General features: G+C 39.4%; 1 protein-coding gene across 1 annotated transcript in view; it reads right to left on the bottom strand.

Moving 5' to 3' along the window:
* Positions 1-16,211, bottom strand: part of sipa1l1 (signal-induced proliferation-associated 1 like 1) — a 96,822-nt gene extending 80,611 nt beyond the window's left edge. The window contains exon 1 of the mRNA XM_085381456.1: positions 15,989-16,211. The gene's annotated coding sequence lies outside the window, so the exon portion shown is untranslated. The remainder of the gene's footprint in view (positions 1-15,988) is intronic.
* Positions 16,212-17,737: the final 1,526 nt, after the last annotated feature.

Consider the following 17,737-nt stretch of genomic DNA (forward strand, 5'->3'; position numbering starts at 1 on the left):
TTTTCACAGTGCTATATAATAGCACTGTGTCATTTCAAGAAAAAAAAAAAAAGATAGATGAACCAATACTTTAATACAATAATCACCAAGAAACTCAAACTTTCTTATGCTTCCATTTAAAATAAAATTTTCTGTAGGCGTTTCATTTTGTTGTAGAAATTATTTATATAGTACTGAAATATCTGAAACTTATTACTGGCAAAATTACATGTCTAATAATGGGAAAAAATAACAACAAATTGCAATTTAAAAAAAAAAAAAAAAAAGCCCATGATGTTAAAATTCATCCCCACTCAGCCACTCTAAGGTTAAAGTAACTTGAACACTAAATCCCATCTCTGGCTGAAATATGCGCTCCATGTATCTTACAACCATGCCCTCCTCCCCTGTTTGGCCACATTACCATAAACATCAACATAGCCAAAAGATTATCTGTTTGAATTGTTGTGGCTCAGTGGAAAATTACAAGCAAGGAAGAGAAATCAAACTGACAGAGAAATCACAAAGACTGTCAATTACAGTGCACTTAATGAATCAATTTCAAGGCTGGGAAACAACTCAAAAGCTTGTTGACTTTAATACCAGATTTTTCTTTTTGAAACGCCTCTTCACACTATGGCAGCTCAGCAATGCATACTTTTAAAACAGAAGAAGGGAGAGAGGGGGAAAAAAACTCATATCCCCTTTATCACATAAAATAATCAGCTGCTTCCAAGCTTATAGTATGTCACACTAAAAGCAATACAGACTGCAGATGATCAAAAAAGAAAACTTAAACCAGGCACATGACAGCTTTCCAACTTTAAGAAGTGACAGTTTCCCTTGGATGAAAGAAGCAACTCCATCCTGCAGTAATGGATAATGACCAGGATGTAGGTCTTCCTTTAATCCCGTGCCCGTTTCCCTTACTTGTGCAACTGTCGTCACTGGAGGCTTTCCTATAGTTGCGCGTTCAGGAAATGGCACATTAGACCTTCAGGCTCCTCTATAAAAACGCATTTGAATTGTTCAGGATCAAATTACTACTATAATGAAGCTGCCAAAAAATACAAAAACAGTATTTATACAAAAGGATAATCTTGTTAAGTCAGGACCACTATAGTCTAAAAATAAAAATTGCCATTAGCAGTGATTTATATTTGGCGTCATGGCTCTGATGTGTCACCTTTCCAACTTTCCATGGTCAGCTGATGGCGAAGAGAGCTGCAGCAAGATCATCAACATCATGACAAGGAAAAGCTTGGATGGATGTGGGTAGCAAAGCAGCTTGCAGATTTGTAGCAACTGAGGACAGTTTAAATAGAACACCCTGCCTGTATGCCATTTGCCCACTAAATGTGTAGAAAAACATTAACTTGATGTGAGCTGGTATTGAAATCAGCAGTTTTTTTTGTTTTGGGGTTGCAAGCCGCCTGAAGGAATGCTACACTCAATTTCTTGTGCACCCTCTATATGATATGGAAGAACTAGAGCAGCTTCTCTGGCCAGCTTGGACTTGGAATAATTAACTGTGTGCACTATGTAGTTAAGCGCACTCTCATTTCAAAGTTTTGCCCCAGGAATTTAGACATTAACTCGAGTGGGTACACGTGTCTCATGCTTGGATACAAATGCAGGAACATTTGAGAATGGGTCGAATGTTCCCAGAGGATGTGGGTGACAACACATTAGCCTCACTTCTTGAATTATTCTGGACAGCTTGCTGCAGTTAGGGCTGCTCGATTATGGCAAAAATGATAATCACGATTATTTTCACTGAAATTGAGATCACGATTATTTGACGATATTTATTTAACCCTTTAAGACCTACCATAGAACCAAGTCCACCAGAGCTTTTTTTTTTTTTTTTTTTTTTTTTTTTTTTTTTTTTTTACATGCTGTAGTGCCATTTGTGGGAGCATTTCAAGTTGCTATACATCAATACAACGGTTATAGCCCATATTTTAATAATATGTATGCATTAAGTCCATAGTAATTACATAAATTGCAAAAAAGTGCAATAAACTACAAAAAAAATTGAAAATCGCTTTTGTTTTGTTTACATATATTTCTACTTGGAGAAATTTAAGAAGCTTATCCCTCAAAACTTTAAATACAATAAAGTTGCAAAAAATAGTTTACAACAACAGGAAATTTATTTTGAGTGTCTTCATAGTTTTATTTTGGAGATACACCAATTTTTATATACTGCAGGAAAAACAAAAAACAATCCTATGATGCAAATTTGCAAAGAAAACAGCAGGTGCATCATTTCACTGTGGGAAGTGTTACGAACAGCTGATAGGATCGGCAAAGCGTGTTTCTGGAATATTATGTTTTTGTTCCTGCAAGCGCTTTTTATGCAATTTTTGCAAAGCTATATGTGGAACGAAACCGTGACCGAGGACAAGCTGATGGCATCAGATGTAAGTACAACTCCTCCGGTTTCATATGCAAAACAAATTATTGCGCTAGCTTACACGGTTCAGGTTCTACAGGGATTTAACAGTAGTTACGCAAAACGGAGCGTGCAGCTCTGACCGGCTTTAAAGGGTTAACAATGACTTTAAAAAAATAATATAAAATAGTGTGCAACACCACTGAAGTTTTTTTTTTTTTTAAACTCTCTTTTCAACCAACGGCAGTCACTCTCCAAATAACTTCTGCTTAGCTTTCCGAGCTTCCCTCGGGTCCTCTTAATCAGCGGTCTCCAACCTTTTTTGCGCCACGGACCGGTTTATGCCCGACAATATTTTCACGGACCGGCCTTTAAGGTGTCGCGGATAAATTAGGGAGGGGCTAATAATCGGCTCAGTCATTTTTAATGATCGTTGAAAGCCCAGATCGTAATCGTGATTAAAATTCGATTAATTGAGCAGCCCTAGCTGCAGTCATATTAAATATCATGTATCATTTTTGGAAACCCACCAACAGCAGTGTGCTATTAGTCTAATCATTTTTTGAGCATTTTGCACCCAAACATTTAGCCAAGACAGGGTCAAAGGGGAGCTGGAGCCAAGCCATCACAGAGCTACTGCAGAAGAGCAATCCTTTATGCTTACATTCACACCTACGGCCAACTTGATCCCCCAACTTGATCACCAATGAACCTAACAATCGCCATTAGAAGAACCAAGAGTATCCAAAGAGAATGTAGAAAGCCACAAGAACAATATGTAAAATTCCACATAGCTCCAGTCAGTCAGTTAATTGGAACCCAGAATCGTTTTGATGTGAGAAGACTGATCGAAAACCACCTGGCAACCATCGGTCTCTCTGCGTGGCAAGTGTTTGCTGAGGTTGCTGCCTGTCGCTAGGTGAAATTGGTCACAAAGCAGTATATGTAGATTCACAGAAAACTTTCTTGTGAAAGGCTTGGTCTTTAGCACATCACCCATAGTTTTCATGGAAGACATTTGCACTCAGCAAACTGTTACCAAGCAGCAATGAAACTGAAGAGTGTGACCCAAGCTGTAGATGGAGTCCATTTGCCAAGTGCCTTTTGTAATGTGTTGGTTGTGGTAGTATAGCACAAGTTTTACTTAAAGGCAAACTGCCTCAATTTCTAGTCTGCATTACACTACAAGTTCCACTATCGCTTGACCAGTAGTTGACGAGTGTTTGGCCAGCCCAAGGGTCTTGCATGACCATGGTATTTTGATAGCAGTCAAAGCAATCACAAGGTGGTTTTGTAGTGCAGCACCCTCTTTGCAACCAATTCCACTCAGTGATGGCCAGAAAACTCCAACAACCTCTACCAATCACTCACCAACTGACTGGAAAACACATTTTACCTAGCAACTGAAGCCTGTAACAATTCTTATTTTCACCAGCACCTCGTAGGATATAATCCACTACTACAACTGAAAGGTGCCATTAAAGTGCAAGCTGTCTGTCAGCCACCACTGAACAACAAAAACAAAAGAAAGCAATACCAGTTGTTGGAGTTGTAAAATGTGTGTGGCCCTGTGAGTTTGGATCCTACCACAGAAACAGAAACATGCTGAGCCAAAGGTAACTAAAGCCACCAGGAAGTCTTGTGCAGAACTCCTTCAAATAAACGAAAATAAGGTCCAGAACAAACTCAGCTGTGTAAGGCTAGTGTGACTGCCACGATGGTCATTAAGAGCATTTTGGGGTCAAAGTGAGGGTCAGACAGTTTTCAATTTAAACACCTCTTTTTGCTTGAAATGCCATCCTGAAAATACATGAATGGGTAATTTGCTACAAAAAACCCCAATTTCCTTTTTCAAAGAACATCTCACTCCTGAGCCTCAGAAGTTCTCCCATTTCCACTGTTAACCAACATCTAACATAAAAAATCTAAAATGAGAAATTATAACTGTCAATCTCAAAAACAGAGCACGTTATCCAATATTTAAAAGCCATGTGTCAAACGGAGAGACAGTATTAACAGAGATGCTATTAATTTGAAATTCCAATGCTTTTCCCACTCTTTAAGCTTCCTTTTTGTTTGTTATTATTTATTTCCAACTTTGTACCAGGAAAAACAAATGAAATACATAAATAAATCACAGCTTTAGCCCCTTATCTTTGTAAGAGCACCAACCCAGTCAAGCAAATACATGAAAGTAATCCAATATTTAAGGACAAAGAGCAGATAAACATTGACTACTGCCACTTCATGTCCTCTAAATTGCTGACAGAGTGATGGCAGTAAACAAGATAGATATAAGCGGATTTCAGCCAACATATTAATGAATCCCCAATCATCAAGCTATTGAGAGGCAAATACAAAAAAACAAAAAGGTGCACTCTGTCACAGACACAGTCCTTGCTGTCTCTTTTTTACCTGAGATTTCTCTACAACTCTTTATTTCTATTTTCATCTTTTTGGTTTTAGTCATATTTCTCCAGGGTCTTCTCTCCTTTCCCCCACAGCTGTCCCTCTGACTCAGGCTACCAGCTTCAAAGTGGCTAAGGTTATTTAAAACCTCTGAACTTCCTCTTCCAAATATAATACACTTTAAGATGTATTTATTTATTTTTTGCTAAACAGGAAAGGAAATTTGTCCAGTTAAACTGTCAGGATGCAAACAGTTAAAACAAACCGGCATGAATCACTACATATTCTGCATCTACTGAAAATACACGGGGAACTGATTATTGACAGGAACTTCAACATCTCTCTAGAACAGTTTGAACTAAAGAAACTTTCATAAAAAGAGACAATTTAGAAGATTTCTGCCAGAAAAGCTCTTAGGCAGGCCGCCAGAATTGCAAAGTGTATGGCATAGATTTGAACAGCAGAACTGTGCAGACTAGGGCTGCCATGATTAGTCGACTCGTCACAATTACGTCGACTATCAAAATTGTCGACAACTAATTTAATAGTCGACGCATCGTTTGAAGTTTTGTAAGGTCCCAAAAGACGCAGGAATAAGTAGTAGGATTTAAGAGTGTAATAACGGACTGAAACAGAAGATGGCAGCACTGCATGTACAAGGATGCCAGCTGCCGTTAAACCCCGAAGAAGAAGAAGAAGGAAGTGTGTCCCAGAATTCATAGCTCAATTTCCAACAATGGCGGCAGCTAGTTAGTTTTAATATTACTCTTATTATACTTTCTGGGTCACAAAATAAACGTTTAACATATTTTCAGGCGAGAATGTAGCTGTGTAAACCTCAAATATCTGCTCAGTTTATCAAGACACCACATATTTTCAAAAGTGCTCCAACGTTTTCGGAGACGTCTGTTACCCACTAGCTCGATAGCTAGGCTGGGTTCAAGGCTCACTAGAGCCCGTGAGAACACCGGACTCCCGGCAAATTGTTTTCAAACCCACCGCTGTCTTTTGCTACCCAGGTTAAACATGATATACAAGTCACTTAGATAACTTAAAAATGTTTTTTTTTTTCAGTATTTTATTTGTTCCTGAGTAAATCTGTTTGGCTGAGATTAAAGTTATAGTTTTTACACAGCTGAATAAACGTCAAACAGACAACTGATTATCAGAAGTGTGAGATACTCGAGAATATACTCCGGTGTCCTGTTATATTTTAGATAGCAAGGAGCAGATGGCCGAGTTTATTAAACTCCAACGAAACAATCTGCAAATTTCATTAAACTTTAATAAACTATCATCTTGTCTTTATTTTTAGTTAGCACATACCTTAAACACTTAAAGCTGTAAGCTAATGGTAGTTATATAAGAGCAGATGCTGCTGGTGCAATAAGCTGTACGTTGTACGTCCAATGGATGCATGATCTGATTAGTCGACTAATCGCAAAAATAATCGGTGACTAGTCGACTATCAAAATAATCATTTGTGGCAGCCCTATTGCAGACGCATGCACAGCTGCTCCCAACAGAGAAACAAATGATTAAGCTCATTAGAGCTAATTAGTGAATATTGCTGGACAGATTTCAAAAAAGTTCTACCAGATATTTTGAGTAATTTTACACATTTCTACATTTCCAGCGACAGACCATGACTTACAACCATTTTCATGATAATGTGCAGCTCTGATTATTTTGATGAAAACAGTCACAACTTGTTATCTTCAGTAAGAAAAGATGTGTCATTTGTGTTTTTCCAGAATTTCATGTGTTATTGATTCTGAGAACTCAAACCAATTTAATACCTTTACAACTATACTTAAGTCCAAACGGCTTGTTACACAAATTCAGAGTAGAGCTGGGCGATAGAACGATAACGATATGTATCGCGATATAACTTTTACTCGATAGAGAAATTAAGCTATCGCGATAGACCTCGCCGCTCTTGTCCTCTTAAAAAAATAAAATAAAATTAAAAAAAAAAAAAAAAAAAAAAAAGGTCAGCCAATCCAAATTAAGTAGCGCAGAGCCGAACCAATCACAGCCGCAGCGTCACGTCGCGTGACTTGTTACGTACAGCACAAGTGCCAAGCCGCACGTGTGTTTGTTTGGGAAGCAGCCAGCGGGTAATGGAGCCAGCGCGTAATGGAGGAAATGAGTGTGCCGACTAGAAAAATCAACAGAGCGTGACCGAAGAGAAAACAGATGATGGTTCCAACGCCGGAGAGATTGTCGAACGGAAGAGCCATAGAAGCTCCGTAGTGTGAAGGTATTTCGGCTATTTCAAGTCTGACAAAAAACAGAGTAGCGTGCACTGTAAATTGTGCCGAAAACAAGTCTGGAAATACAATAAACTGGTGCATGCGTCACACTGTGCGCCACGTTATTGTTTCGGTGAAATGAATTTCTACAATACTGTTACTGTTAATTCTACTCTCTGCAGTGTTTAAATGCTTACATATACACACAGTTACTGTCCCTCCACACATACGACTCGGTTCTGCTTCTATGCCCCAGCTTTGTTTACTTTTTCCCACCGAGGCTTCTAGACTTCTGATTGGCCAACATTTCTGCACGGTTAGGAATCTAGCGCCACCTGCTGCTTTGGCATGTTCATAGCAGCGTTTTCCTTCATTTCTGCCTTTATGTGTGGACGGGATTATTTTTTTAAAACGAAAACGGAAAATCTCCGTTTTCAAAAATGCCCGTGTACGTGTGGACGTAGCCTCAGTCTCTGACTGGAAGCGCTAATTCGTCATTCGGCTTTTGTCAGACTAAAGTAACTGTTAAAACTGTTTGAAAAGCTAAGCTATACAACAAGGAGAGATTGAGAATTTCCTTTTAGTTCTCAGTTTATTTGATATTGACAAAAGTTAGTCAGTTTTGTCTGTTCTTCTGTAAAACAAACTAAGATTTATTTTTAGAATTAATATTTTGTTTCTAAGTGGAATTGACAATTTAGTCTGTTTCATTTGTTCTATTTTGAAACTTAAACGCTTTAGCGGCTGCCTTTTGTGTAGTTTGCAATATTTGCCTTTATTTATCTGAAAAAGTCTCATGTTCCTTAAGTACATCTACCCTGTTGAACTTATTATGGGAAATAAATATTTAAATAAAAACAAGCTGCTGATTATTTCACATTTTACTTGTGAGCAACGGCACATTTAAATCTTACAAATATAGTTATTTGGCTTATATCGTGATAGATATCGTTATCGCCTGAAATGAAAAAAACATATCGTGATATGAAAAAAATCTCATATCGCCCAGCTCTAATTCAAAGACTCGCAAACATGGCTCGAATCACTTTTTCTCGAGTTTTTAAAAGTCTCGCTGTTTATCGAGTCTTCGCAGTACGTGAAGCTGAAAAGGTCAAATAACAGCAAAGACAGTGAGCCATTTCAATTACCAAAAACCATTTACTGTCATTATGCAGAAATATTAACTTCACACACTCCTTGGCTCAGGTTGTGGGTTGCCAGATTGCACTAAAGATTAATCTGTATGTAGTGTGTGGATTTTAGACTGTTCCACAGGCAATCAGGCAACTTGCCGCATGGGCTGTCCAGCTGAAGGCAGAGTAACTTCCCTGTCGGAAACACGTGTTTGGAACACCAAAAAACAACCACCAACTTATCCAAACAGAGTCAGCCGAATAAATAAATAACTACACATGAACAGATTTCCTGAAAATTGGTTGTTTTCAGCATTTTAAAGTTTAAAAAACCTGAAAAATAGAAATGATGTTGGATATTTAAAATCACCAAAAATCAGTACCTGTACTGGTCTTGCAAATTTGTGTATTTTGGCTTCAGCTCCCCCACGACCCTGAATTCGATAAGCAGAAGAAGATGGATGGATGGCTGGGTAGACAAATATAATGTCAGGGCTGTGCAGATTACAAGAGATTCCTGGGAGAAGGAGCAAAATGCAAACCCAATGGAAGACCATCTTTAAATAATATTAGGTATGCCATATATTTCTCCCAAAAAGTTATTTAAACAGTTTAAATATCATCTTTGTAGGGACACTATATGATTCACCCTTGGCAAATATTAAGAACTCTAAAACGATACAGAAAATGCTAACCACAAACGCAAGTCAAATTTAGCCGATGACATTAAAAATATGGGATAACAGCAACCTTAAAAGATTGAGCAACCAGAATGGGTTAAGTTGTCAAATAACTCTCCCAGTACTAATAACCCCAATTTGAGTAAGAAATTCAATCCAGTTCAAAGCTGACACTCAAATGATCACGAGTGCTGACATTACAAGGTAATTTCAGGAAAAATGGCTTGCATGGATTTCAAGTTGCACCTCCAGACACAAACACACACACACAACAATTTCCCCCAAAAATGGCACAAGAGAGGCGGCAGCAATTAACAAATCCAACTGGGTCACAAAATGACTTCTTTCACTAATACCAACTCAGGCAGCCAACACCAGCAGCATCCATTTAGCCATCCAGAAATACAGAAATTTGAGAGCTTTGTCTGCTTGGAAACAGATGGCAAGGCAGTTGGTAGGAATTTCAGAAACACTCCAGTACATGTTAGTCTTATCCCCTAACAGTTTTTGTACTCAGTGGCACTCTTGCAATTTCATTATAGAGTTGACATGAGGAAGGGTTGAGGACAGTCTGGAAGAATTATTAATTTGACACAAACTCATTGTAATCCAGGATAATGAACACGTGCACCCCTGCAGTCAATGCTTTCTACCAGTTAGCTGACGTGCTGTTGTTGTTCTCTCACTTCTGCAACAGCAACTAGTATAATGCTGATAATAGCCAAGTCATTCAGCCACAAAGGACATGAACTAATAGTGAAATTCTGTGTCAATGATTATGTCAAAAAAAAAATAAAAAATAAAAAAATAGAAAGATAAATCATTGTGTTATCACACCTTTCAGGTCTGTATCTAGTGCAAAACACATAAATCAGTAAATGCCACCTCATTTACTAATGTCAGTCAACAAGTCCAAAGAGCCAAACAGCTCTTTTTAAACATTAAAAAAATAGATATTTTCAAGGCTGTGTCTAATCATGTAAAAAGCACATGATATCAATACTGACCACAATACTTTAAAAAGTAATACCTCTTCGTAAGGGATTACTTTGACTTCTTATGATTATTCTGTTATTACATTGAATAGAGTAGTTTGATAGAGCATCATAAATGTGAAAAAGTAGAATTTTTAAGTTATCATCATCTAAGGCAGCGGTCCCCAACCCCCGGGCCTCGGACCGGTACCGGTCGGTGAGTCGTTTGGTACCGGGCCGCAAGAGTTGAGGCTCAGGTGTGAAATGTATGGTTTTCAGCGTTATTTTGTTATCGTTTTTATTGTTAACTCTGTTTTCCTGGGTCTTTTCACGTGTGTTATGAATAAATCTTTTTTTCGGTACCGGTACTAGTTTTATTTTGTTATATTTATTCGCGATACCTTAAAGGTCGGGCATAAACCGGTCCGTGGCGCAAAAAAGGTTGGGGACTGCTGATCTAAGGCTACGTTCACACTGCAGGTCTTAATGCTCAATTCCGATTTCTTGATCAAATCCGATTTTTTTTGTCTACTTGTTCACACTACAAATAATATGCGACAGCAAACGCGCTCCAGTGTGAGCCCTCAAAGCGGCCTGCATGCGCAAAAGAAGACGTCACACACAACGCGCTCTGTTTAGACCCAGAGCAAACAATATTGTTTGACTGATGGCCCTTAATATAAAGACTTCAGACTTTACGTTTCCCAATTTTTGCTTTAAGTTATTTTGTTATTTACATAATAATGTAAATAACCTAATAATTATCCTTATTGCTGTTTAAGAGAGGAGCGGTGCTTCAAAGGATAGTTGCAGATTTATGTCAGAATCTGCAGATTATACAGTACAAATAAAATGTTCATGTTTCTCCAACGTTGTCTTCCCAACAACTTCACTGACATCTACACTGGATGGCCAGGAAGCGTTTACGATGTCTTCTCGGGCACTTCTCCAAAGCTGATAATTGGCGTCTGTCTTGTGTCAGTGACATTTAATGCGACTTGACCGTTCACACAGCAGTCGCTTTCTAAAACATTGGATATGTATCGGATTCAGTACCATATGCGAAAGTGACCCAGATCGGATTTGAAAATATGGGATTTGTGCTGTTCACACTGTCATACCATGATCGGATATGGGTCGCATAGGGTCAAAAAAAAAAATCAGATTTGATGCGCTTTCGTCTGTAGTGTGAACGTAGCCTAAGTCGGACAAGCAGTTGAGAAAGAAGGAGGACATCACAAAAATTATAAAAGACTGATGCAGCTACTGTGAAATAACCCATTGGTTTCTTAAGTCCAATTTTGAAGCATCAAGATTTTCCATTTTCACCTTTGTCAAATACTCATTTGAAGGATTTGACAACAGCGGACCATAATTACAGTGAAACTGTACATTCGTTAGCTACCAACTTACACATTGATTCTCCTAGCATGATTTAGACTGACCAATATTTGTGTTTACTCAAAGCTGAGCAGCATCAGACCAATATTAAAAGCCTGGCCAGGAGCAGAGGCCCAAAGCCAGATGGAGTATCTGTTTAACCATTCACACCAATCTCAAAACACTGTATAATTACAGATTACGGCATCAGTCTGAAGAGAGCACTGACAGCCAGAAAAAAAAAAAAAAAAACAGAATATGGGTGAAATTGGTGGCTAGTTATTCAGTCTGCAGCAGAACTGCAATCAATTCAATGGTTAACACTGCAAAACTAGATTGTAAGGGAATTTAACCTGGCTTTTTTGGATAATTCAAGAAGTAAACTTAAAATGTTCAGCCAACCTGCTGTGTGTAGGCCGGGGGATGCCAATGTAGTAGTATCTTAGGTTTTTATTCCAAGCTAATTTCTGCAAATTGCAATGAAATAATAAGGAGAGCAAAGGCACAAATGATCCCTGCCTAATATTCTAGCATTACAATATCCATATGAAGATACTCCACGTTCAATCTCCATCCTGGCTTATATCGTTTGTAAGGATTATACGTTTATTCTATAATATCTAGGCTGTTCTTGCTTTCAAGGCTTTTGTACAGTACATTGTGTTTACTTCCATGTTGATTAATCTGACTAGTCATTGTTCCCTGATGCTTATAGATTTTTTTTCCTCTCTCATTTGTCACAACTAAAATCTGAAGCCTTTATAATCCACAGTGCTTTCATCTGCTACAATCCACTTACAGCCCTAATTAAAAAGTTGTTTCACCAGACAGACGGGAAAGTGGAGAACTGGACAGGGATCCAAGTCCCCTCACCTCAGGTGGAATGGCTAAAAGTAACTGCTTCCTCTTGTGACCCCCTTTTTTCTTTTCTGGGTGCTTTGAAAAGGCCTGACAAAGCCTTCATGGGGTTTCATATTTATCCTCTGCAAAGGACCATGGATCAAAAGAGATAGGCAATTTCACATATCAGAGAAAACACCGCAAGGGCTGTTTGTTGGGTGAAAACAAAATGCTGGCTTGCACTTCAATGTGTCAAGAGCTTACAGACCCAGGCTTTCTAACATACCCTGCACTTAAGTATTTGGAGATACTGTCTTTCTGTTGACTATTTAAAAATTATTTACCAAAACAGGTGCCTGTACAAAACACATGTACATCTGATGTGAATCAGTCAGAAAATAGTTTGATGTTCATCTGTTGCTGCCTGCTTTTTGCCATTAGCGATGTCTTAGCTACTCCTCCATTTCCTCTATTTCTACCAGTGGCTTTGACTTCTTGCTCATTTTTTCACAAGATCAGCATCTGCTAGAAAAATGTGGTCATTGATAGAGTGTATTCTTAGTGTCACTTTACATGTTACTTCTGTTCCCAATTAGAGTTCATTATTTGGTCATTTCTGTATAAAAGGGGAAGTGAGCATGTTGGTCACCAATGAGACAGACCACAATCATGGTCATACAACTACAGCAGAGAGTATTATGATATTTAGTCCAACTGCAACCTTACCTTCAAATAGCTCAGCTAGCTCACAAGAGCTAGGTTGCACACACTAATATGTGCTGAGCACTGATAGGCTGTTACTCAAGATATGTAATCAATAAGATTATCAATAAGACTAGAATGTGAGACATTTCTGTCAACCACAGAGCAGCATCTGAGGAAATTTTTAAAAAGAAAGAAAGAAAAGAAAAGCAACCGCCAAATTGTTAGCAAAAAGTCACCACCTGAAAACATTTGCGTCTCACTGTTTAACTAGTTCCTTTATTGTCCGGGCCATCAACAAGATAATCAATACGGTAATCAATCCTTTTTTCAATGCTAATTAAGATTCCTGGTATTACTGACTTAAATTCAAAATGTGATTAAAGTCTGCACAGCATCTCAGTAAGAATCCCAGTATTTTGTATTACACCATTTTGCCAGGCCAAGTAATTTTATTCAATCAGTCTGCCCTACAGTATGAGCTACTTACTGTTACAGAGTATTTCTTGCTCTGTTATTTCTCAAGAGACAGCCTACCCCAATACCTTAAACAGAGTGAACTCACATTCCAATCTCCAGCATGTAAAGAGTCACCAAAACAGACAGACAAAAGCACAAAAAAATCAAAAGGTAAGCTCAAGAAAAGAAGCAACATAAATCATGAATCAAAATTAATGCAGAAAGGATCGACATGGGCACTCTGAAAGAGTGACGTGGTAATAGACAGAGATAAATATGAGGGATGTGGACAGAAATGAAGAGTGTGTCATAGTCCCCGGCATGCCATCCACAACAGAAAGAAAGCAAGCCGAGAGGAAAAGGCACTGTGATGGGCAAAAGGAGGAAGGAATCGTGGGAGGTGGGGAGTAAAGGAGCAGCAACAGAACTGAGACAGAAGGCGAGGATGAGGCAGTAACAGTGGAAGGGAGGGGAGCATAGTGAGGTATGTCGTAAACAGGTAAGACCCCATTATCAGATACTGTCAGTGATGCATTACACGTCAAAAGGGAAAGCGCTAGTATCCCAGTTATGGGATTAAAATGTCCTCCTATTCCTCACTTTGCATTTTCAGATTCTCTCCTTGAGCACCTCCAAATCTTTTCCTGTCCCAAGCGGGGCTAAACTACACATTTGAGACTTTTTCACCACATCCTAATTGAAGTGTTTATTTAAAATGCAGGATTTTGCTCACAAGAAGACACCAAGGTCCTGGGAAATTCTTTATTTGAAAGCAGTAAAGAAACCCCCTGCTGTGTGCTTGCGAAGGAGAGGGTTCATGCACACTGACCTAGGCTTTCTAGCAAAGCCTGCACTAAAGTCTTCGGGGATGCCTTTCTCTGTCAACCACAGTAGTTGAAAATAATTTATGCATCTCACAATCTTGACTGCATGATGACAACAGTCTCATTCATTCAACTCGTGCTGCTTAATCTAAAAACATGCAGATGTTTCAACATCCCAAAGAACTTAAAATAATCTTTCAGCTGCCCACCATCAGTGCTTGAATTTCTTTTCCGCCCCTCATATCTTTTTTTAAATTCAGCAACTACACGTGTGACAGAACATGTGCGCCTCCACCTACACACTCAATTTCAATAGTCTACTTAATATTATAAATGCGACACAGCTTCCAGATCAGCTCAGCCTTGGCATTCACAGGCACTGACGAGGGAGGGCTGATAGCATGAGATGTTCAACCGCTATATCAGAGTTTGGGTTTTTTTGTTGGGGTTTTTTTTGTTTGTTTGTTTTTTAAACGCAGCTGCTGCAGCAGCCAAAGCAAAAAGGACAAAGCAGCTCAAATGATGCCGTGGAAGGAAAGCATCTCCAGCGGTGCTGCTGTGTTGTTCGAGTTGAAAATTAGACCCATCCCAGTCAACCACCGAACAGACATGTAATTTCTTTGATGTGTCCATTAAGGATTTGTCAGTGAAGGAAGCTGTGTGTGTGTGTGTGTGTGTGTGTGTGTGTGTGTGTGTGTGTGTGTGTGTGTGTGTGTGTGTGTGTGTTAACCCCCTCCTCCCGGAGGGGTAACGCTGGTAGCCTGGGGGCAGACTCCACAGGTGGAGATGGCAGTAAAAAAAAAAAAAAAAAAAGAAGACAGAGCATCTACAGGAGGTCCATTAACAATACCCCCCCCCCATGGTGACAGAGAGAGATCTCAGACACAAGCAAGTACTAACCTCTTTAAGACAAGCAAACTTTAATAAACTTAAGAAATGCTTACTTCATGGTTAAATCGTTTGATGAGCCAAGCTTCAGAGGCATCTTAAATGTAGCACTCCTACATCACTATTCAAATGTGACTAAACTACACTGACGGCCATTTTGATTAATGAGACTGGTGTTGACAGAGCCTTAGGTGGAAATAACTTCATTTTTGATTTCCAGCAAGTTCCTAAGCTTGCACTGCGCTCTGAAAATAACACATCACATGCAAGTAATACCATGAAAGAACACGTGAGTCCGGGGATAAGTAATAAACTTTGCATCTCTCATCACATCCCTGACTGATCTCTATGCCAATCAACACATTACAGAGCTGTGAAATGCTGCAGATGTCCAGGAAACCATTCAAATCGGCAGCAGCAATGCCTGCTAACAGAAATGCACTGCAAATCATGCATTTGCACCAAGAGCTGCTTCCCCAGATAGAAGACATTTCTCTGATGAAAGTGGCCCCACGAGTCTTTACGCCAGCTGCAGCGTCCACATGTAAGATGATAAGACAGACAGCATAGGTTGGGATACACAGGAAACCCACTAGAGCGGCTGCGGCTAGCCATCCCCAATTATACAGCAGTCACGGAGAGACTTAACCAAACAACCATTACCTTTATCTGATCGTCATTTTCGCAAGATTTCCTGTGTCTTTAAGAGCAACGGTGAATCGCTGTCTGAATTTTTAACTGTGGTGTCTGCGTGCATGTGTCAAAGAAGACGCCGTTAACTGAATGGGGGCTGAAAGCCTGCTCGTTATGATACAGGTAATAAAATCAGATACATGCTGGGAGGGGAAATAAAATCCACGCCAGTACCACGTAAACGTTACCTGAGCGCCAATTAAACTTTTCAGCCTTGTTTTCTCTACCTAAAATATACTGCATTTATCCAAATACTTAATCCACACTGGTTTTTAGCACACTAATAGCAGCTACAATCCGGCTAACCGAACACTAATGGATCTAATATCCCCCAGTTTCTATACGCACACCAACGGAGAAGAGAACGCACTCACCTTTATCAATTTCCACCTTTTCGACAGGAAAAATAACGCTCTCGCTGGTCATTCGGCGGCGCACACACAGACCGTAACTGCTGTAAAGGGAACCGGCTGTCAAAGCTTCGTAGCAGAAAACCTCCGCTGCCTTTCACCTTTGTATCTCTTGCTGTCCGAGCACTCCGCCGACCGCCTCTCGGTTTGTTCAAATCAGAAGTTCATCCAAAGTTGCAGCGGTTCGCCCCGCCTCGCGACGGCGATTAGGTCACCGCCTCCCTGTAATCCTCTGAGCTGTACTCTCGCGATACGGACAGCCACTGCTTATCAGACTGCGTAGCCTCGCGGTGACACGGCGAATTGAATTAAAGAGAGGCCGACCCAGTGCTGTTGAAAAAGGACAGGAGAGAGGGAATGCGTTGCTCTGGCAACACAGTGGCTGGGCTTTCAGCGATGCCCCCCCCTTTTTTTTTAAATTCAAGCCAGTGATGTTGTGGCAGGTTTGCGTGTTGATAAACACTACCTAATCGATCTAATGCTTGCATCGGGGACAGAATAACAGGAAGCTACCTGCTGGAATGTGTTTACCCTGTATAAGAACTGCCATTTGGTTTTCAGCTGCTACATTGGGATATAATGAAGTATAATGAAGGTGCTCTTCATTACTTAGATAACAGTACCGAGGGGTAATTTTGGCACTATTTGTATAAAAGAATACAAGCATCGAAAAGGATGAAGAGAGGCATTAAAATATTTAAATGTATCTATATTTTGCTAGTTCTCAGATATGAACCACAACGTGGGTCACAGATAAAACCTACCCACTACATTTGATGTCATTAGCCATTTCTGGGTCCAATGGCTCTTAACTTACACAAAGAAAACAAAGACTGAGACACATTAGAGTATTAAAATTATCAGTGTAGCTGGTTTTCCAGGTGTTACGATAAATAATATAAAATAAAGAAATATGCACAAGGTGTAGTTGCTTTAAAAGTTAGTAGTATGTTAACTAGCTAGTAGACATCTAAACATGGTGGTCTCTCTTAAGAATTAAAAAAATATGGCTATGACTTTGGACTTAATAAAAGGAAAGAAAACTAAATATCAGCAACATTTGGATGGTTAGTGAAGTTGAGTTGGATCAAATAATAGTCTGGTAGCTATTTTAGGTATAACAAATGGCGTCACAGGGAAAGTAAACTGTCAAAACTTAAGCCAAGAAAACATCTGAGATTACAGTTAGTCAATAATATGTTTTTGTGTGGACTGGGTCAGGAAGATGGGACAAACCTACCCAGTCTACCCATTGACTAATATTAAGTTCATCACACATTGCTCAAGAGTTGTCAGTCATACACTTAAGACATGATGCAACCACTAGTTCCAATGGAAAAATCTGTATGAGTACACATTTCCCAGAGTCCGCTGGTTCTCACTAGGTAAAATAAGTTGCTGCCCCAAAAACCTAATGATCGATTTTTTTGTGTTTTCCAGGAAATAATCACTGACTACTAGTTCGTAAAACCTGCCTACAAAGAGCATTTTCTTTAACTTTGAAGGTGAACCATCTCTATTTCTGGTTTGCTGTTCACTCTAGCTCAGAGAGTATCTGGACTCTATTTGTGAATATGTGTTTTTCCTTAGTGACAGGTGGTTACTAGAGGGTCAGTGACTGGTCTGTAGGCCTGTGTAACTGGGGCTTTCACAATCTTTTCCTTTGCAACTGCCAACCCCAGCAACCACTCAAAACTGACTATAGAATACATG

The sequence above is a fragment of the Rhamphochromis longiceps genome, linkage group LG15 (genome assembly GCF_057381845.1).
Source record: "Rhamphochromis longiceps isolate RC_006_pf linkage group LG15, R_longiceps_female_GT1.1, whole genome shotgun sequence".
Lineage (NCBI taxonomy): Eukaryota > Metazoa > Chordata > Actinopteri > Cichliformes > Cichlidae > Rhamphochromis > Rhamphochromis longiceps.